Below are 22,967 nucleotides of genomic sequence, written 5' to 3' on the forward strand. Positions count from 1 at the left end.
TATACGTTTTATGCTATGAATGAAGTAACACTAGAACAGTGTTTAGATCTAAGATGCGGGTGAAGTAGTGTAGGTCATGAGACGCGAGAAACTGAGACGAGACTTGTCATGTTTCTCATCTCGTCTCGAATTGGAAAATTGACTTTACGTCTCCTTTTTAAAAATGAAATGCAGGGTTGGATTAATCCATATGGAGGCCCGGGGCTAGAGAAAATATCTGGCCCCTGCTGACTTCACGTAATACATTTTTGTGAAAGTACAGTAGGAAACTTAAGAGAATATGTTTCATATTTTTGGTCATATTTTATTTTGTGATGACGATTGTATCTTTATGATTCCTTTTAGATTGCCAGTTGAGATTTTGATCAGAGTGGAGGCCCCTGTCCACCCGGGGCTATATCCCCCATAAGCCCCCCCTTAAACCGGCCCTGAAGAAATGAAATAAAATCTTTCAGTTTAACGTCCGACGATAATACCCTTTAGGCTAAGGGAGATGGTGATTGAAGCAAGTGAATGATAACGAAAAAATTGATTGAATAAGAAATGTTTCCTAAGGCTTGAAGTACTATCCATTATTGTCCCCTCAAATAAAAATGTTTATTGAGATTTCAAATTCTAAGAGAGGTCCAAAATCAAAATTTCATATTTTAATTTGGGCCCACCTTCATATTTTTCTGGGGTACCCAAATATTAATGCTTACCCTCCCAGGAGAAGTTCCAAGTTATGATATAATTTACATTTTTCCTTTTTTTTTTCATAAAACAATTTCTTCGTTGTTTCTTTTTCTTTTCTTTTTTTTAAAAAATAAATCAAGCACATGATAGTACTAGAATGAAAGCACCTCTAGTGGTTGTGAATTTCAATATGTCCTGTAAGTGTTTTTTTTTTTTTAACGTTAAAATAAAAAGTAGGTGGGACTGTTGCGAGATGCAAAGTCTTCATTAAAATACAACTAAAAAACAAGGAGGGTTTATGCAGTATACTTTATTATGCATGTTTGCATGTTTTATGTGTTGGGGCTATTTTTTGAATGAAAATAATCCAGTTTTTAATTAAAATTATTATCCTTTCTTGCGTGAAACCACATATGCAGGCCTATAGCCAGCCTAGTTGTTTAGAGGCAGGTCAAAAATTTAATGCTAAAGGAACAATAACAACACAAAACTATTTATTTATTTATTATTTATGGAATCTGTAACAGAGTTGCAGGTTCTTGTCATCTTACATTCTTGACTTTTTTTTTCAATATATTTTTATCTTTTGTATAGGAAAATTTCAGTGGAGGTTGAAGAAGGTTATAGGGATGCTGAGCCTCCTGGTCACTCCCCTAGCTACAGCCCTGTTCTGCAGTTTATGCCCATAGTTTACGCGTTGTAACTTGATGCAAATATTCTTTAGAAATACTCTTGCCATAGTGCAATAATAGGGTACTTAAGTTTGAATTTTTTTAGAGTATGAAAAGACCAATGTTTGTTGTATCTAGCAAGGAGCTTATGATTTTACGCATAGATGACTAAAAAGAACTAAATTGAATTTAATTTAGTAGCTATATAAAATCTCAAGAACTTCAAAGGTAGTTTTGTGTCAATTTAAATAATCATCTATAACACTTTGTTCCAGAGGGTGTAAAAAAAAAAAAAAAAAAAAAAAAAGAGTTTCAAGGTGGGCACCACCCGCTCTAGACCGTACCTGGCTATGGGACTACATCTCTCTCTCTCTCTCTCTCTCTCTCTCTCTCTCTCTCTCTCTATATATATATATATATATATATATATATATATATATATATATATATATATATATGGGTTTGTTATATGTAAATTTTGAATATCATATGTACTTATATATAATCCTCCTGCTTTTCTCTTTCTCTTTAAAATTTGGCAACCCTTGTGCGTGTAAACTTTAATTCTAGCGAGTCATGAGCTTCCTCCTGGCTAAACGATTAGCGTACGTGTCTTAGGTGTGGGAGACTCAGGTTCGATTTCTGTCGGGAGCTCATGTTGTTAGGATCACATATTTAGCAGTAGGTCTACGTCTCATGTAGCCTCGATGCTGAAAGCGAACGCTAAACTGAAAGGCAAGTCAAGTCAAGCAAGTCATTAGTTTCTCCCTTGATTGAAAGAGTTCATTTTGTTCTCGGGGTTGGAAAGACAGAGTTATGGGTTCTTTCGAAAAATGTAAGAAGAGAAAATTCTTCTTGTTACTTTAATTTTTCTCTGAATTCTTTAATGTACTACTATTACCGTTATTATCTCTTTGTAAGTACTTGTACAGTGGTCTCAAATTTCCTACAATACAGACATTTAAGACGTTCCCATAAATAATAATAGGAACAAAGAAAATGCATCATTACTGCAAAAGGAAAGCTTCAAATCTCATGTATACTCAAGGTATTATCAAATTTAAGTTGTTCTCTAGATTGTAACTGTAACAAAAGATGAAGCTGATTGTAACAAAGGAAATAAAAATCAACGAGAACCAGAAATATATATTGATTTCTTCTTAATAGTGTATGCTATTTTGCTTTTGTGATCTGATCATGTTAAAATTGTGTTTCCAGCAGTTCCTTTTATTTTGTCCTGTAGAAGTAACTAAAGTCGTATTTCTCTCAGTGTAAGTCTCTTAAGTATTAAAAAAAGCAATATTTTAAGTATTTAATAAGCTGCTAGGACAGTATATTCATATATCCATACATACTGCCTAAAACATATTAAAGAAAATTCAGCTCAGACAACAAAACAAACGTAGAGTGAAAGAGGACGTGTAATGATAAGTTGAAAAGAAAGAAAGGTGACACACAAAAAGTATATATATATATATATATATATATATATATATATATATATATATATATATATATATATATATATATTGGAAAGGGGAAGTACCTACCATGTCTTTCTACTTTTCTACTTCATGTAAAAAATAATAAAAAAAGAAAAAAATTGGAGAAAAGGAATTTTTCTTAGTGTTTCGTCTGCTAAGAGAAAAGGGAGAGAAATATGTATAAAAGATTATTTTTTTTATTATTATTTTTTTGGATAAGAGAGGGTTCGAGGTGCAGAGTATATAAGGGATGGGTATATGTAAAAAAGAAGGGGAACAACAGAGATTGAGAGAGACGCAGACAAAAAAAAACGAGAAATATCTTTGGAAACGAGGATTCTGACGTACAAAATGTGTAAAAAGGCGAAAGAACATTCGAGGAAAGACGAATATTGGAAGGAGCCACTGTTCTTTAGTATTTCTTCTTGTAAAATTTCTTTTCTTGTGTTGCTTTTGCTTTGGCAATACTATTCGAAAAGGAAATTCCTTTTTTTTTTTTTTTTTTTTTGCTATTTTTCGAAAAGACATATTCTCTGACTTGCAATATTGCTCAAGTCTCACATATGTTGTTTTTCTCTTCTTCTGCTATTCTTGTTTGGTCCTAGAGACAAAAGTAGTTTCCTTCTTCTTTTTCTCTTTCAGTCACTTCCTTCCGAAGTTGACATACAAGATTTTTTTACATATATATAGAGGAGTTATGAGAATATACAGAAAGAAGAAGAACAAATTTTAGTTATGTATCATACATTGAGTATGATACGCCATATTTCGTTCATAGATGTTGAAATTATTTAAGAAAAATGAACAATATGAGTGCCTTTAATTGAATGTTGCAGAAACAAAGGGCACTATAGTGCAACTTTATATTCGAGGTACTAATTAAATACAGTGTGAGGTGATATTGGTTTTCATCACAACCATTCTAAAGTTGGTTGCTAGGGTCACATTAGAATTCACTCTAAAGAAAAAATAGCGTCACTTTAATTGCTATAGTAACTTACACAGAAAAGAAATAAAAGGAAAGGAAGAGTAGGATGGCTCATTTGCATTATCTGTTACACTTGGAGTACACAACGGCGCTTGTCAATTGTTTGTGTATCAGTAATATTCCCGCTAGATGGCACTGAAAGTGTCCCGCAATGAGAATTCTGCATTGTAGTTGTGATGTGTAGACCAATTTAAACAGCATTCTGTGCTTTCTAATTGTTCGGAGAGTGTCAACGTCAAGTGGTAATTTTGTTTTGCGCAGCGTTGTTCTTGTCTGGCATTGTTGCTGTATGTGGACTGTAAGCAAGTAAACTGACCAAGAAGTGACTTGTCCCCTTGCAAACAAATCAAAACTCTTGGATTCCACAGCGAAGGTAGATCTCTCAGGGAGATCAGTGGAGTACTCAAAACCCACCATTCAACAGCAGAAAGAGTAGTTCACAAGCAAAAGAAACATAACAAATCTTTACTTCGCCAACAGTGTGACAGAAAAAAAAACTAAACATCACCCAGAGAAGATCGTAAAATAACATCAACAGCACTGCAAAATCGAGGGGTGGGTTCCCACCAATTCGCTTCTGTAATTCGAGATGACCTTGGAAGTGCAATTAGTAATACGACTATGTTGTCTCGACTGCGTGAAGAGGGTAAGAAGCCGAAGCTGACAAAAGTACACAGGGCAGCAAGACGTAAGTTTGTGAATCGATATGAAAGTTGGTCTGAAGACGATTGGAAGCACGTAGTTTTCTCCGATGAAAAGAAATTTAGAATAATGGAGAATGATGGTAGTGTGAAGTTGTAGATAATAAAGGTCGAGAAACTTGAAAGGGTTGTGTTTCAGGAACGTTATACATTCTGTATGAGCTTCTTTACGGCTAAAGGCGTCGGAAGAATCGAGATATGTGAAGGATCAATTGATGCACGAAATTATTTCAAATTCTGGCACGTGTAGTTCTTACAACAGCTAGAGACAACTCTTCTGGAGGAACTATGGACTACTTCGTTCTCCGAAGCGATAACACGTAATGCCATACGTTGTTTAACGATATGATTATTATGAGATTCTGTGGCCTCCAAACTCGCCTGACATGAATCCAATTTAAAACTTCTGGGCCATTGTAAGCAAAAGACTGAACAACAAGACTTTTTCGAATAGTAGGAAACTCACGCAAAGAAACTCACGTTGCACTTTGCCATAGACTTGTTACCAACATGCCTCGACGATTGGCTGCACTGCAGAAAGCCCATGGTGGTCACAAAATACTAATTTGTTGCATTGTACCTCTTTATATTCGTGTACAATATGTCTTACCTTAAATATGTTCCATATTTTGGTTGTGTGCTATTCTTATTGTTTGTTTGATGTTTGTGTATTACTCCCTCTACAAAATATTATCTAAACCACACATTGCTACTTATATAGGCATATAAATTCATTATAGTCATGCCAATAAGCTGAACCTGTGTGTCTGTATTAAAGATGGACTGTTCATTGCGAATATCCACTGTTATATTATCAGGAATTCATGTAGAAAATCATTTTGGTTGAGTGTAAACCACATCCGAGGAGTTGTCGAGATATTTTTTTTACAGAGTATAATCCTGCAATCCAGTTCTCCAGAAAGCAAGATACTGTTATGGCGAACGGTCTATATGGTTGATCTTATGCATTCACGCTAACTGCACCGATTTCAAGCCCTGGTCGAAAATTAAATGAAATTTCTATTCTTACATCCCACAATTATGTTCTGTAGGCTAAACAAGACGAGGTATTTAATAAAAGTGAGTGATTATGACGTAATTTGTGGGATGAGAATGTAGGAGGAAACGAGAAAACATCGAGAAAATCCACGGACACGATATTGTCTCACATGACCTGGGATCGAACCAGGGATAACTCGCTCCAGAGTTGAGCACTCCATAACTGATTCGCCGTGCTTCCCAACCCTCGGTCTTTGGTTCGAAGCTCACGTTAATAATATACTCGTATATATATATTGATCTTCATAACCTAGGTATTGTACAAGGACCCGAAACACAGAAACTCAAAATCAAACTCTTAAGATATTCGATATCATTGTTGTTTCATCAATCTGGAGTTACTCAAATATGATCTATCAATGTATCGTTATTTATTAAGTTATTATTGTTGATGTATTAGAACAACAGCAAAGTTATTCAATAGTAATAGTACTTCGTCATAAAAGAGTCAAAACAACAATAATGTCATTCTATGGTAATGACGTTTTATGATTAAAGAATCATAAGTAATTCAATATTGTTACTTAGATTACCCCCAATACTTCTAATTGTTTTATCATTTAAGATTCAAACTAGAATTATTCCGTACTATTAATGTTCTATTCTGAATAATCCAAGCAACTTAAAGGCAATTAATAATAACAATATCATCAAAGAATCATTAAAGCCTCATCGTTTGACTATTGAACTAACGCAAAACTTATTCGTAACTTTGTTACTGAATAATCAGTATAATTCTTAAAGTTATTCAACATTATTTTAAAGAACCAAAACAACACTATAGATACTCAACCATTTATTATCCAAATTTTGAAGCAACCTTTAAGTTATTAACATATTATTATTATTATTATTATTATTATTATTATTATTATTATTATTATTATTATTATTATTATTACTGGCAACAATGGCTAAAGCAAGAGGAATTTCGGATTTTGATTACCCACTTGATCAAGACATTATCGTAAGATAAAACATTTATCCTATTAAGATAGATGAGAACACCTGAAATCATATGAATTTGGAAGCATAAACCCTATTCCTTGACAAACTTCTGCGTACGCCACTACACTGAGAAAAAATTGTAGGTGGTGTACTTAAAAAGTAAGTTACATGCGTAATTCCTGTAGATTTTGGACTTGACGTACAGCAAGCGTATAACTGAAAACGCATGTTTTATAATACTTTCTTTATACTGTATGTGTTCCATCTGTACATACTTTCCGTATGAAACAATATAGGCGGTCAGAATATCACATACAAATGGACGTATATAGCATATAGTGACAAAGGTAACATACATATACTGTATGTATGTAATATAAGGAAGACTGTTAGATATTCTACATCCTGCAACGGCTGATATAACATCTAAGGGCAGTGCATATGTAGCATATGGATAACGTATGCTCCATATTGATTTTTGTTCTAAGCAAGAAGATACCGTACATTTGTATATACAATATACCGCTGTCCGGAGAAGGATTTTTGTGTGTGTATTTGGAAAATCAATGCAATTATAAAGTTATTCCATATTTTATTAGTACAGAATGAAAACAATCCTTAAGATATCTACTCCTAAAGTATTCAACATTTTATTAGAAATATTTGAGATTTAGAACCGGGAGGCAGGGGCCCTGGCCCCCCAACTCACGAAAATGTGTTAAATTTCTTAAAATTTTCTTAATACAATTTTTTAAAAATAGCATACGTAATATATCAACCAGGGAGATGAGACCCCCTAGAAAATTTTCTTCGGGCGTCCATGTTTAGAACAATAATTATCCTTATTCTACTTCCTTCTCTACTTTACATTCTCTCTGTAGTTTGTCTTACTTTCAGAAAAGTAATGTTTCACTTAGCACATTAGTCATAAGATCCCAATCACCTTTGTTTAGATGCTAAGTCCTAGCTTGAGGAATGTATGCTAAAAATTTCCGATTTCTTTATAAATGGGGCACACAAAGCCGTCATTCACTTCCCCCGTGAACAAAATAAATTCAAAATAGTATAACTGAAGTTTCAAAACACTTCTGAAATATTTTAATACTAATCGTAGTTTATATTTTTAAATTATTCTATATTAATGATGGTGTTTACTCTTCCAGTTGTAAATAAAATGACAATTGCAAGTTCGTTCTTGCATTTGATAATAACTTATATAAAAAAAAAAAAACAGTGGGATCATCCGCGGAGAGGTCTTAACAAGACTTAGGAACTTTTCCATGATTAGAGAAATTTCTCTCAAACAATAAACACTGATTGCTAAGGCTCTATCAAAATTTAAAATAGCCCTACTATAGCAGTTTCATAGAAATATATTCAATTTACAATTGTACTGAAGTTGGAGATTATAAGTTTTTATATATACATATATACAGGGGCGGATCCAGGATATGACCAAGGGAGGGGCTAAACCATATTTTGCCGTTTTATCCAGTGTAAAGCAGGATTGAATCCCATTTTATCCAGTGTATATCTCAGCGTCAAGGGGGGCTATAGCCCCTATAGTGCCCCTTGGATCCGCCACTGTATATATATATATATATATATCCCTATTACAGTGAGCTGATAAAGTTTTTTTTTTTTTTTTTTTTTTTTTAGGTAAGATCTTCAGCTAGGGCGCGACCACGGGGAATCCATCCTGTGCGAACCACCCTAAAACTTCTAACTCAACATACACATTTGTACACTTTCGCAATAAAACTTCACTTGCTTAACAGGGAAATGATTGATGTAGCATGAAAAATTTGATCTTACACTATATCTGTACTTTTTATCTTTAAAAAAAAAACAACCTAGTTTTTTAATGAAAATTTTTATATGAAAATATAGATGGAAGTACTTATCATCTTTTCGGGTGCAGAGTATTTGTTCAATACAACATAAATGTAGTGGCTTGTAGTAGCATCCCCCCCCCCTCTCAAAGCTTGGACTTCTCCCAACAAAAATTTCCGGGAGCGCAGTGCGCACCGGTATTCAGCTGATCAGTTCTGCTGATTGAAATTGAAACATCGCATATCGTTATATAGCTAGCTTTGTTTAACGCACATATTTTCAGTAGCAGAAACCTTCCCTCTACTGACATCTATTTTATTGTTGTAAACGATTTTTTTAAAAAATAGAGGAAGATGACAAAGATAATGGTATAGTTTTTAAAAGAAAAAAAAAGATAAAATAAATCTTTACTACGGTCGTTGAGCATAGCCACGGACGATTTCATATTCCTTTGTCAGTTGAATCATACACACACGAACCTCTACTTCCGTTTTGACTGTCATTCCCTACCTCTAATATATATATTTGGGCGTGACACATACGACTTAAATCTAGGAATGGAAAGAAACAGGGAGAAGAATCACATGGATGAAATGAACGAAAAAGAAGAAAGACATATCCGGCAAAAGGACCATGAGATAATGCTTGTTCAAGTAAAGCAAGACATAATCCCACCTCCCTTGAAAAAAAAATCATATATATTTTGCTTTACACAACACCAAACGTCTCTACAGAAGAAATAAAAATGTGCATATATAGATGAATATAGAAGATACGCGTACATGTATATTTTTCAGTACTTAAACTATAGTTGCTGCCCAAATGATACAACGCCAAAAATTAATTTTAGGGAATGTGCTTATACAAGGAATGGCCAAAATTTTCCGGAATCCGGATTCTGAAAAATGTATTTTCCTAAGTTAGAAAGTTCACTTTCCGGATTTCGATAAAATTCAGGAATTCAGAAAAATTCCGGATTTTTCTGATTTCCGGATTTTTCCGAAATCGGATTTTTACGAAATACGGAATTTCACCGAACGGAACTTTAAAAAGATTTACAAGGAAGAAAAAACAGAGAAATAAATTATTTGTGAATGTTAAATATTGTTTACTATATTTTAGTATATAGTAAACAATATTTACACTGGACTATTGTTTAAAATATTTATATTCTTTAAACACTATGTACAATAGTTGTTAGCAGTATTCCCTGAATTTTCATGTTTTATCGAAAAATTTCCTTTTTTTTCCTTTTTGCTAAATTTACGTACGAAATTTCCTAAATTTATATCAAACTTAAAACGCTGATTGCGTAGGCTCTTCGCTAATTCCCCTCCCTCCCCCACGATTTCTGAATTTTACTGAGTAATTCAAAAGATGATGAGAAATGTCAAAAATATATGAAATGAGCCAGACAGTATCTGCAATATATTACTAAATAAACTCAGAACTTTTTTCTCCAAATATTCTCTTATAAACCAGAAATTTGAGTGCACAGTTTATGACGTCATACTTGATGGTTACCCAAATTTATACAAGGAATGATCAGAAAGTAAGGTTACAAAGTCTGCAGTAAAACGTGTATAGAAATATTATTTTATACAACCAATACAGCTAACAGATAGTAAATACATTAGGTTATTTTTCGACGTAGTCTCCATATCGGTTGTGGCATTTATCGCATTGTGGGATGAGTTAGAATATTCCCTCCTGGTAAAAATAATGTCCTTCCGTGTTCAGCCACTGTCACAAAATGTTTCACCTCCTCGTCTGAAGCTAAGGGACCAAATGTCACAAATATTCCCGAACAGTGATGCCAACCTGAAACGTTATAAAATCCCATCTCAAGAGGTAGAAATTCCCATTTTGCTCTTGAATTTCCCACAATATACTAATATCAAAATTTTCTCAACTTAGAAAACATGAACAGTGAAATTAGTGTATATCAGTCATTTTCTTCCATATACGAGTGAATTATTCAACAATTCCAATCTCTACGTTTATCAAATAACTTATGAACAAATATTTTCCTTAATTGAACATGCTGATGATAATAAATACATTTTGTTGTGAGTTTAGTAATATTTTCATAATGCTTTTGTGCTACGAGTATAATCTTCTACCGAACGTAATAAAACTAGATAAATTTCATTCTTCAGTCATTTGGTATGGAACGATTTGCAAGTTGAACGTTTCCCGTTTTATTTTCTTCTGTTAATTCTGTTCTTTCTTTCACTTCTCTCTTTTTACAAATACCAGAGTACAATTAACGTTCGTTGACACTTGTTTTTTGAGATTTACAAGTCACTGCATGAATCACTTCAACATTAACATGCATTTTATAGTAACAAAATTTGACAAGTGGCAATAATTTTAACTTCATTGAAGATCTATTTATCTGCTCATCTCCCATAGTCGATTTTATTGGCGTCAGTCGAATAGATATATGAAAAATCCCATAAATCCTGCAAATTTTTACGAAAATTCCCTTTATCCCATTCCAAGAAATCATTGCCAAAAAATCCCACAATATGGGATTTCCCCCACGGGTTGGCATCACTGTTCCCGAACGACATTCCCAATTCTGCCATCAGGTGTCGTAACGTGATCCTGCTGCTGTCCTGAATCAGCACCTCCACGCGAGCTGTGTTCAAATCTGTTGACGCCGTGCTGGGTCGTCCACTACGTTTCTCGTCGGTGACGTTTTTCTCTACCAGCCAGAAACTTTCGACACCATTCTGCAACACGCTGACGAAACAGTACAGTCACTTCGAAAATTTCTACCAGCTGCCGCGGTTACATGTTTCACTCACAGAAATCAAATAACTGAGCGAACTTCCTTGTGAGATGAGTTTTCCAAACAAGTCGCCATTTTTGTTTTACCTACAACTAGCGCCATAGCTGGCAGGTGGCTGAAATTCTGCACAGTTGCCAGCTCCATGTGTTACAATTACTTCACACTTCCGATTTCTCTATAACAGATGAAACTTCAGAAATATTGGCCTTGTAGTCTTTGTTATGATCCTCCCTCGTGCACTATACAAAAGGTCTTGAAAACGAGTATTAGTTCTTGTACAAACATTTTGGAGATACTGTCTGGCTCATTTTCTAATTAAAAAAAAAAAAAAAAAGATTTTCATTGTGTTTAAACTATTCACTAAAATGTAAAAAGTAAAGGTATGAGCTTAGCGATGAGCTTACTTTTAAAAAATAAATAAATAAAAAGAAACAATTTCTTTAAACAATATACTCAGTTATTTATCTTATATCTTCCACAGTAATGCCCTGTTAGGTACTAGATTGTTAGAATTAGAATTATATACGTGCATCAAAGGCAAATTCTAATTATTCTAATATTCAAAAGCATTTAAAGACTCATGTCTCAGTATTGTTATAACTATAAGGATGAAGTGGTGTAGAAAATGTGAGAACCATGTGGGTCTGACCATCATGTTCTAACAGCGAATTACTTGTGAACTGGAGTACAGGGGCGGATCCAGGACGGACTTCTCGGGGGTGGCGGTGGGTTGTAATACTGCTACTTAGAGATACTTTTAAGAGCTCCAAACTCTAGGATGGGTTTTATTCATATATAAAATAAGAAAGTTTCCTCTTCTGGGGGAGCGATCGCCCCCTTGGATCCGCCCCTGGATGTATGGTGGTTTGTGTCTGAGTGTTGTAGAGTACGATCTAGTAACGTTTATTTTGATAATACATTAGAATACAGAAATCACGTTACTAGTACAAAATTTTGCAGAAGTAACACATACACAAGCCACCATTGTCTAAATTTATATATTATCCCTTAGAGCTATTAAAAAGGATTATACTGAGAAAAATCCACTTGGATCACATTTCTTTACAAGGTTGTCTACTATTTTTTTAATGATCTACACTCCACTCAAAAAAAAATCCAGGTAACGCTAGCGTTAAAAGATATGTTACTAAAAAGTTAGAGCAAACTATTAGAAAAACTATCAATATTTATTCTTTTTAACATGACAACATACTAGTAGATACAATTCTTGAATAAAATTAGAAAAAAAGTGTTAAATCGACAAACAATATACAGAACTATGAAAATTATTCTCGCCTATAAAGAGGTTTCAACCAGACACACCCTCAAATAAACGAATTCAAAAATAAATCACTTGAATTTCTATCGTTTAGTTTCTAACAAGTGTACTGTACAATATATTCTCATATAATGTGTAGATAAGCATTAGCTACAATTTTAGCCGAATTATTAAACTTGGTATTGGTAAGCTGGTGACAGGGCGGATTGGTTCAGAATTTTCTTGTTTTTTTAAATTTTTAATAAGAATTATTACGTAATAGTGAAGGCGTTTAAGCTAAAGAAGTTACGTAGTCCATTGATTTGTATGGGAAATGCACTTCGTTATCGGTGTTGAATACCTACGAATTCTTTGTTTTAGCCCCCTCTAACTTATATGAAAAATTCGCTTTGTTTCAGATGTTGACTATCTATGAGTTCTTTGTTTTTAGTCCATTAATTAGTAAGGGAAATACATTTTATTAACGATAGTAAATACCAACATTTGTTTGTTTTAGTCCATTGATTTATATGGGAAATCAAAAGTGTTGTTAAACATATTGACTACTTACACATTCTTTCTTTTAGCCTATTGAGTTATATGGGAAATGCACTTTGTAAAAGGTATTGACTACCTACACATTCTTTGTTTTAAGTCCATTGATGGTGTATATGGGAAATGCACTTTGTTGACGGTGTTGAATGCCGACGCATTCTTTGTTTTTAACCCATTTATTTATATACGTGGGATTATTTTTCCATTTTCTTTTAAATCAACCAAAATATTACTTCTTTGATTTTACTAATTTCTTCTTCAAATCTAGTTAAGTGTCATTTGCTTTTTCAAAATGAATTTCCATTATAAATATTTACATTTAATATGACTTAAATTAGATTTAAATCAATATTACTCAAATTAGGAAAAGAAATCAGTAAAAATCGAATTTTTAGAATTCAATTCAAAGAAAACAGAAAATAATTCCTCGTATAAATCAATAAACTAAAAAGAGAGAAAAATGTAGGTATTAAATTGGAGTTTATATATATATATATGGCATGAAAATAGTGTCTTGTCTTGTTAAATGTATCAGTTTCCTTTGGAGGCTCATCTCATCTCGTGGGTAGTACTAAAGTGATACGAATCAGTGGACTCGAATACTATTCTGCTCCTTATATATATGCCGATGGATGTAGGCCTACTACTTCACTGATTAGCTATGTTTCTCTTATGAATGCTGGTGCTGTCTTATTGACGTGTAGCTAATTGCATCCATTCGGCAAAGGAGAGAGAGAGAGAGAAGGGAAGAGAAGGGAGAGAAAAAGAAAGAAAAAATTATATTTCTTTACAAGAAATGATAGAAATATATTTTGTCAGTCATGTGACCTTATGACAACCCCTTTCACCCGCCCGTTTCATTTTTTCCTGTCTGTATATAGCACTCTCCCTCCCCGTCCTCCCATCACCTCTCTCTTTCAGTCAATATGGAAAAGGTCTGTCTGTGAGTGAGGAATTTTCGCTACACTTAATAAGTGACTAATTTGCATACATAGTAGACGAGCGCCGTGCTACTGTAGAAGGGTAAAGACAGAGGAAGCTGCCTGGATCTGTGCTGAGGCGGGAAAGCAAGCGAGCAAGCCCCTTTCTCTCAGCTACGAAAAGCGTGCCTCTCTCACAGACAGACAGTCGACAAAATTCAACTGATTTCTAAGACGCTCTGTGTTTATTATCATTGTGCATATTATGGACCCAGCGCATTTACTCCAGTGCTTGTGTAACTCACTACATTACATTTTGTCGGTTCGACGTTTGTATCTGTATTATCGTCAATAAGGTAAGTGAATCTCCTAGCTTTTAAAACCCACCCAATTTATTGAAAACTTTTCTTTGCAACATATTAAAGCAATAGTTAATATAAAAAGCTCTTTCAGCCTGTTATATTTTTTTATTATTAAAATTATAATCTTTTCATACTATAGCATAATCTCCTGAAAGTTTAGTAGTAATCTTTGCTTTACTTCCACTTGTTCTGTCACGCCCTGTCCTCTATAAATGGTGAACAGGGAAAAGAGAATTCCAAAAAAATGACACGAGAGGGCTCTGGTCTCGAGATTATTTCCCGTCATTCCCTCTCCCCGTCTCTCGCCAAAGCATGCCATTCTTCTCCCGTTAATCATTATTTGTGCACTTGTAATATGTATGAGTTTCATACCTTGAAATGCAGAAACAATAAAGTACAATATATCATGATATAAATATGAAAATTACTAATTATTCTATAGCTATAATAATAATATAAAATATAATATACAATAACGAAATAAAGTGCTATGATGAATGGATGTTATTAATATCATTACATAACTTTACTCATACAAAATAAATACTGAAATCCGTAGTACATAAGTTAGACTTATATACTATAAATCAATTGAAATTTCATCAGCTCACATCAAATGACTGAAATTTCTCCTATGTAGTTAATATTTTGTTTGTGCACAGCATCATTGCTGAATGTCGTTCAAACTTATCTAATAATATTCTAACGTTATATTCGAGAATTGTTTGCCAATTTTTATTTCTTAATTTATACTTGTTTCAACTAACGTTTCAGTGCTCACATAATGGACTCAGTAAGTCAGCAAATTATAAAAATGACTTTAGAGCCCTCTTTGTTTATTATTATTATTATTATTACTAATATCAAAACAGGTATAAGAAAGGAAAAAACTATTTTATGTTCATATTTCAGAGACATCCATATTAAAACTAATGTTCAGAGATGTAATGGAATGTATACGGAAGTATATGCTTATACAAAATTATTATTATTTCTTACCTCGTACTCACCTTAAATTTGCGAAAGAAGAAGCATATACAGGGTGGGTATATGTTTTATACTTAAAAACGGCGAGACTATATCTAGCATTACGTCACTTGGTATATGTTGCTTTATTCTTGTAAAATAGCACTACGTGAAATTAATAAGTTAATTAATAAATACGAGCTCTATAATAATGCTATATAAATGTACGCATAGTATTAATCTGAAAATATTAATTGTTGCTGTTGAATTTAAATCTCTTATTAATTTACCTTTCTATTGTTTAGGGAAATAGTATTACTTTCACTTGTAAATTATTATTAAGCTGACATTGATTAGAATTTTAAACAAACAAAAAATGAAGTTATAATCAAGTGTTGATTTCAGAAGAGTTTCGCTCGAAGCAGCAACGCAAATCTGTCTTCAACATTGGGCGGGAAAGACCATCCACACTTTTTTTTTTTATGTTCAAAATATTTATGAAGTTGAAAACTAATGCTGTGGAGGGTCTGAGGAGCAGAGTTGTCTTCAACATTGGGAGGTGGGCAGATTTGATGAATCTGATTTCCGAGAAGCACCTGTTGTATCTTATATATCAGGCGATGTAGATGAAGTGGTAGTCGGACACAAATCATCACATTTGTCCCCAAAAACCACATTTCAAATCGGATTATTAGGAGGGAACACGTCCCCCTCATCCCCTCCGGGATTTGTGCCAGTGGCTCGAAGTAAATTTTAATATACAGGGAGTGAAAAGTACTTCAAAAAATAACAGTAATTCGGGGAGGGCTTTACCCCGGAGCTACCTCTCAAATCATCATCGGTAGTTCATATTAAAACAATTTCATATTAAAAGAGCATACTTCATGAGAAAATGCCATAATAATCATAATTTGCTGAAACAAATTTATCTTACGCAGTCAACAAAGCTAAATTGTATATTCTCAAGAAAAAGAAAGAAAGAAAAGAATAAGAAAAATGAAAAAAGAAAAGGAAATGCATAAAATAAGACTCATTTAGCTTGAAAACCTCAAATACTAGATTGATTAATGTCATTTCCCAGAGAGAGGTCGAAAAATAAACTGAATTTCAATCGAGGAGTATTCGAAATTATGCAAATTTGTAACCTGCATTAAGTTATATATATATATATTTGAATGGATTGTAAATTGGGATAAAATTGCTGCAGAATTTTATTACAAACATTTTAGTTTAGGAATACATGAACCCATGGATATACAGTAAGTGTTAGTACTCATAGAGAATATAATCAATTGCTTTTCTATTTTATTTATTAATAACGTAATTTCATTTTTTTTCGATACTGAAAATAACACTTTCTTCATTATTTAATTACTATTTCGACCGCGAATAAACATCATAAATAAACAAGTACTATTGCTTTGCACCTTTTTTTTTTCTTTAATGAACAATGATTTTAGTGTAAAAATATTCAGTAGAATTCTGTATATTTCGGAAACTCCTATCTGTATTGTTTTGGCATTTTTATTTTTTATTCGCTTATGAAACATTTTGAAGAGGTTAAGATAATGTACTAATTTTGTTCCTCTTTTACTAAAGTTTGACAAAAAATAATAATAATTTTTCTAATAATATTTCTAATTACGTTTATCGCAAATATGCGAATGTTTCTTACAAGTAGTATGCACGTTGCTATTAGGGGAAATCAAACAATAATAAATATAGCCTGATACTTAACAGTGTACTGTATGTTTCCCATATACAGTACAGTAAATAAAAATTCCAGCAGAATACAAGCTATAAACTGCATCATACTGGCTATGAACATCAGCGCCAAAGAGTTCATTTTTTTCTCTATTTTCTCGAAACTTACGTATAAGAATTTATCCCGAAATATAGTATTTTGTTCAGCATGATGTGATTTATCTACTGATATATAGTAATAGAAATTAACATTTAAGAATTAATGACAATTTTCGTGTTTATCTCATTTGTCATAGTGAGCTCCATTTCTAAGCGGTTAGTATACGCGCCTTTGGTGTGGGAGACCCGGGTTCGATTTCCGGTGGGAGTTCATGTGGTTCGGATTCCACGTTAATCAGTAGGTCCTGTCTCATATAGTTTCGCTGCTGAAAGGGACGTTAAAATCAACTCATTTACCATAGTAGGTACTCACTTCTTTGGATTCGATTTTGAGTTTAGCGTCACTTTCAGCACCGAGGTTATTATCAGACGTAAATCTCAAAGTTTTAACAGCGGATCCGAACCAAATGAGCTGCCGGCGGGAATTGAGCCTGGGTCTATTGCACCAAAGGTACTTACACTAGCCATTTAGACACGAAGAAGTTCTGTGTTGTTCTCCTTGCTAGCACCATTGTGAAAAGTTTCATGAAGGTATACTTTGATATATCAGTTTTAAAGTTTTAACCTTTAATATATGGCATGGTTCTTGTACGGCATTTTTTAGACACACACACACACACACACACACATATATATATATATATATATATATATAAATTTTGTTCAGCTCAATCGGCATATGTCTCATTTTTGATGAGTGATTGTTTCAGGGGTGGCCCCAAGAAATAACCCGGAGCTACGACATCTCCTATCATCTTCAATGTAGATTTCCAGTATTTTTTACAAAGTGTATGGAAATTACCCCCAGAGGAACTCTGAAATCATCACTGTTTCAGACATTTTTTTCGTCAAAAATTGATGTTATCGAACTTCTACGTATATTTCCAACAACAAACTGCAAAAAATTATGAAATTCAATAATTTAATTTAACTTACTGGATTTTGTTAAAATGTTTTTTAAAAAAAGCCCGAAACCCATCATTACAGTCTACAAATACAGGGTGTCCCAGGAGGAAGGGGCAATATTTTGGGAAGTGGTAGTATGAGTGATTATAAGGAAAAAAGTTCATATGAACATGGGTTTAAGAGCTACAGGTTGTGAACCGTTTTTGAATTCATGTTGGTTATTGATCGCCCTGTATTTATTCTACAGAGGCGAGACATGGGGATTTGAAAGGTGATGGAGTGACCTTTCCAGCGGTATGCAGCATGTGGCAGTGTTATCTTTGGAAGGGTAGCTACTGATGGAAATTTAAGAAAGTTAAGGTTATTTAAAGAAATTGGATGGCAACACTGATTCCAAATATCCCTCAATAACTTCAATAACTTCTCTTCCAAAGATACCACTGCCACATATTGCATATCGTTGGAAAGGTCATTCCATTACCTTTCAAATCCGCTATGTGACACCTCTGTAGAATAACTACAGGGTGAGCAATACGCAATATAAAGTAAAAAATGGTTCACAACCTGTAGCTCTCAAACCGTTGAGATTAGGACTTACGTTCATATGGACTTTTTTACTTAGAATCACTCATACTACCATTTCCCAAAATATTGCCCCTTCCTCCTGGGACACCCTGTATATCGTGCAGAACAGATTGAAATAAAGATATGAGTGACAGAGCAGTTATACATCGAGATCATTGAAATAACTTCATTCTACATGGATAACATACACTAGAATTCTAAAGATACTTATAATGAACGTAATATATAAAAATCAAACTGATCTTGTAGGTGGTCGAATTACAATAGAACAGCTGAACTGTCTGAAATAAATTTTCAAACATAGTGCACATCTCAAGCTAGATTTCTAGGTTTATCGTCATGTCACTTTGACACTTTGATTTGTGGACAAATCCTAAAGAAGGTATGTATAAGGGCTCAAAATTAATGCAAAAAATAGAATATCTCACAAGTCTTTGAAGCTACGAACATGAAACTTGGCAAACAAACTCCTCATTAAAAAAATAAGCAGAAACATGTCCGAGCGTTAACAAAATTTCAGTTTTAAGGTTGGAAGGAGGAGAATTTATATATATATATTCTTCATTAAAATCCACATTATATGTTGTTTCAGATCGGAACACGGTTGAAAACGGTTGACTCCTTTAAAATTAATTTTGGAATATGGTAAACATTTCAAGCTAAGTTTTTATCATTCACTTTGACTAAGGAGCTTATCCTAACTGGACCGATGGGTTATGCCAAAACTAGATTACCTTATGGGACTGTCTCATTACACTTTCTTTGAAATGTGTATTCTAAGGGGAGAAGAAGTTCAAATATTTTTTCATAAATTTATTCTCCCTGTGAGTCATTTCTGCCCCTAATGCATAATACATACAACGAAGATATACAAACAGTATATAATGTTGCATATGCAGGCAGGGATGCCAGTTGATGTTTTCCAAGCAGGGGAGGTTCCTAAAATCGACACATTTCGATGCACGAGTGCTCACTGTATCATAAAAACTAACAGTTATTTACGTACATATCCTTATTAACTATAGTAAATAACCTATAGTACTATATTATTTACAATAAATATATTAGAAACTATAATACATGACTAAACAAATTACTATGTTTTAACATGTACTTCCAAGAACTGAACAGCTTCGAAAATCCATGGGGAAATGTCTCTCCTTACCTCCGCTATTGATTAGCATATATACAGAGATATTTTCTGTTACCGCATATAATTATCATATAAAACACTATCTACAGTCTATAAATTAAACTTTCAAGTACACTATAAACAATTACGGTCACATTTACTGAACGATAACCGTCAATTGTGGTTGTCAAACTATTACCCTAAAATTTACAGTATTAGTGTTAAAGTTATGGTAATAGAGTATAAATACGGCCTTTTTATGGCCTATAACCATAAATTTTACAATAATACCGTAGATTTTAGAGTAACCAGTTGGCAGCCAGAATTGAAAGTAATCGGTCAGCAAATGTAACCGTAATTGTTTACAGTGTAACACTGATTCTGTATTATAATCTTTTGTAAATACCTTAAAGAGAATTAAAGATAGTTTCCAGGCCTTAGAGCTGAATGACACTCTCCAGTTTATGGTTTACGCTGACGATATCAGTCTGATAGATGATATGAGGTTAATAGAAAGAAATACAGGAGTTTTACAAAACGCTACAGGAACATGGATTTAGAAGCAAATACAGAGAAAACTAAATACATTAAAATACGCCGTGACCATGATGCTGCAAATTATGAATATGTTAAAATATCAAATAATAGATATATCCTCAATAAAGTGGACCCTTTCAAATATCTAGGATCAATATTAACAGATCGACACTATATCCACGAAGAAATTATATGTCGATTGAAAACAGGGAATTCGTGTTATTGCTCAGTCTAAAAATCTTTTGTCTTCATGAATTCTGTCGAAGAATTTGATGTTTAAAATATATAAAACGATAGGCGTAATTATGCCTCTGATGCAACATGGTTGCGAAACATGGTCGCTTACTTTGAGAGTAGAATGCAGATAGAAAATATTCGAAAATAAAATCCTAAGGCGAATATTCAGGCCGAAGAGGGATGCAAATGGAAGAAGCTTCATGGCCAGGACCTGCATAATTTATACCGTTTACCACTGTTATGTTATGATCATTAAGTCTAGGAGAATGAAGTCGGTACGGGTACGTTACACAGCCAGAACGGAAGAAAGTAGAAACGCTTTCAAAACTTTAACTGGAAACCCAATCGGAAAAGGACCATTAGGAAGACTTAGGTACAGATGCAAGGACAACATTAAGATGGATAATTCAATAATAGGAATACAAAATAGAAATTGGATCCAGTTGGCTAATGACGGAAGTCAATGGAGGGATTTTGTGACTACGGTATTGAACCTTATAGGGTTCCATATGCCATAGAGTTAAATTATTATTATTATTGTTATTATTATTATTATTATTATTATTATACAGATAAATTGAACTTTCTGCTATCCTGCGGTTATATTTATATATGTATAAGTATCCCTGGCTTTTTTTTGCGTCATTCGTTTCTCGACAGTGACGTCATGCAAACGAAAAGTGAAGCGTCTGCAGTAGAACACCAATCAAGTTTTTTTTTTTTTTTTTTTTTTTTTTGCTTCATGTAAGGAAATATGTAACAAATTCTTATTAAAATTGAAGTTCCTATTAATTAAATTCAATTTAAAGTCTGATTTGTTTTTATTTTTGTCTACGATGCTTCAGAGCTTTAACCCAAATATGTGAAACCACACTAAAAAAAAGAAAAAGTTTATTTATATCATCTTATGATGTAAATAATAGGCATTGAAAATTAATAGATGGTATATGGCAACAGAAAGTTCTATTAATTTTTCTACTTTTGGTTTGATGCCTTGATTTTCTTGTTAATATACATCTAAGTATAAATGAGAAGTCAACTCCAAAATCTCTCCCTAGCTGAGTTTAATCTTTTGTATCATTTGTTCTTCTGTCATAGTCCGGTCCTCCACTCTTGTACATTTTTTTTAATACTGAGTCCAGTCCCCAGGTCATAAAGAAGGAAAGCAGGATATGTAATTACAATCTTTCCACCCCTCGTATTCTATATGTGTTGCTTTTTCTCTTGTACTTTGCGTCGCGCCCCTCTTATTCACTGTTTTTTGTGCTGTTTCCGTACTATATGTTGGTATAGTATTTTAAACGGTAAAAACAAAACAGCATGTACAAGGGACCAAAATTTTAACTCTCTCTTAACTGATAATAAGCGCTTGGAAGTTCAGAAAGGGGAGAGAGAAAAGGGCTTGGCATCTGGGGACCCGCTTGGCCAATGGCGAAACGAATAGGAAACTCTCCAGATGTCAGCCATTAATTAGTGGCCATGTTTAATTGCGAACAACTTTTGACAGAGGACACAGAAAGAGAGAGAGAGAGAATGAAAGGGAAAAGGGGGAAAAGCAGAATGAAAACAAAGGAAAAGCGAAAATGAAGTTTTCCACTCCTAAACAAGCGGACACACCCTTCCTGCCTATTTGCAGTTAACAATAACAGTATAGCTAAGGTTTTTCCTATTGTAATATAGCTAATGGTAAATTTTGGAAACTATACTAGTTTCACTTCACTATATAAATATAGTAGTATATGGAATATTCTCTTGAACTATGATATAATATATTTTAATTATTTGTATAATTTCAATTCATTAGTGGCTGAAAACACTATCGAGTTTTATTTCAGACAGTGAAACTACGAAAGAGTTCTACGAAACTCATTCTTGGGACGCTGAGTACCGTAAAAAAATAATAATAAAATAAAATAAAAAACGCTATGTTTTCTTAACGTTTATACTATGTTTGCCTCTTTGTTGAAATCTTGAAACGTAATGAAATATTTTAAGTTTTACGTCCCACGATTATGCCGGCTAGACTGAAGGAGACAGTGATGATGAGAAATGGTTGAAGTGATTGGAATGAAGAAAAGTGGGAAGAAACGGGAGAATCCAGAGAAAATTCACGAACATGGTGTTTGTCCACAACAAAGCCCATTTGGCGCGAGCTGGGATCGAACCAGGGATCCCACACACAAGAGGTAAACGCTCTACTAACTAGCCACCATGCTTCTGTCTCTTTGTTAAAGTTTAGTGTTCGTTTTCAATCTTTTCAGGACGGAGGCTATATGAGATGTCAACCTAGAGTTTATTTTGGAATCCAAACCACCATTTTCAAACTCCAATGCTCTCAAATTTTAATGCTCTTGCAATGGGAATCGAATCTGGGACCCCCTTGCATCAAAGAAGCACTCATGAACAAGTAGACCAGCGGAGAGATTTTTTCTTTTTTTTTCTATGGTACCTGTCATTTAGATAAGCGGATGAACAGACAAGATTGCTTTA

At 33.6% G+C, this 22,967-nt stretch overlaps 1 protein-coding gene and 1 long non-coding RNA gene across 9 annotated transcripts in view; one reads left to right on the top strand and one right to left on the bottom strand.

Annotated features, from left to right (window-relative positions):
* LOC145694937 (uncharacterized) overlaps window positions 1-22,967 on the bottom strand; it is a 391,240-nt gene that overhangs the window by 153,116 nt on the left and 215,157 nt on the right. The gene's annotated exons all lie outside the window — the stretch shown is intronic.
* LOC145694939 (uncharacterized) overlaps window positions 13,921-22,967 on the top strand; it is a 337,759-nt gene continuing 328,712 nt past the window's right edge. The window contains exon 1 of the long non-coding RNA XR_014133081.1: window positions 13,921-14,245. This is a non-coding gene — a long non-coding RNA (uncharacterized LOC145694939). The remainder of the gene's footprint in view (window positions 14,246-22,967) is intronic.

This window comes from Thermobia domestica, chromosome 9 (genome assembly GCF_964235325.1).
Source record: "Thermobia domestica chromosome 9, izTheDome1.hap1.1, whole genome shotgun sequence".
NCBI classification, from domain to species: domain Eukaryota; kingdom Metazoa; phylum Arthropoda; class Insecta; order Zygentoma; family Lepismatidae; genus Thermobia; species Thermobia domestica.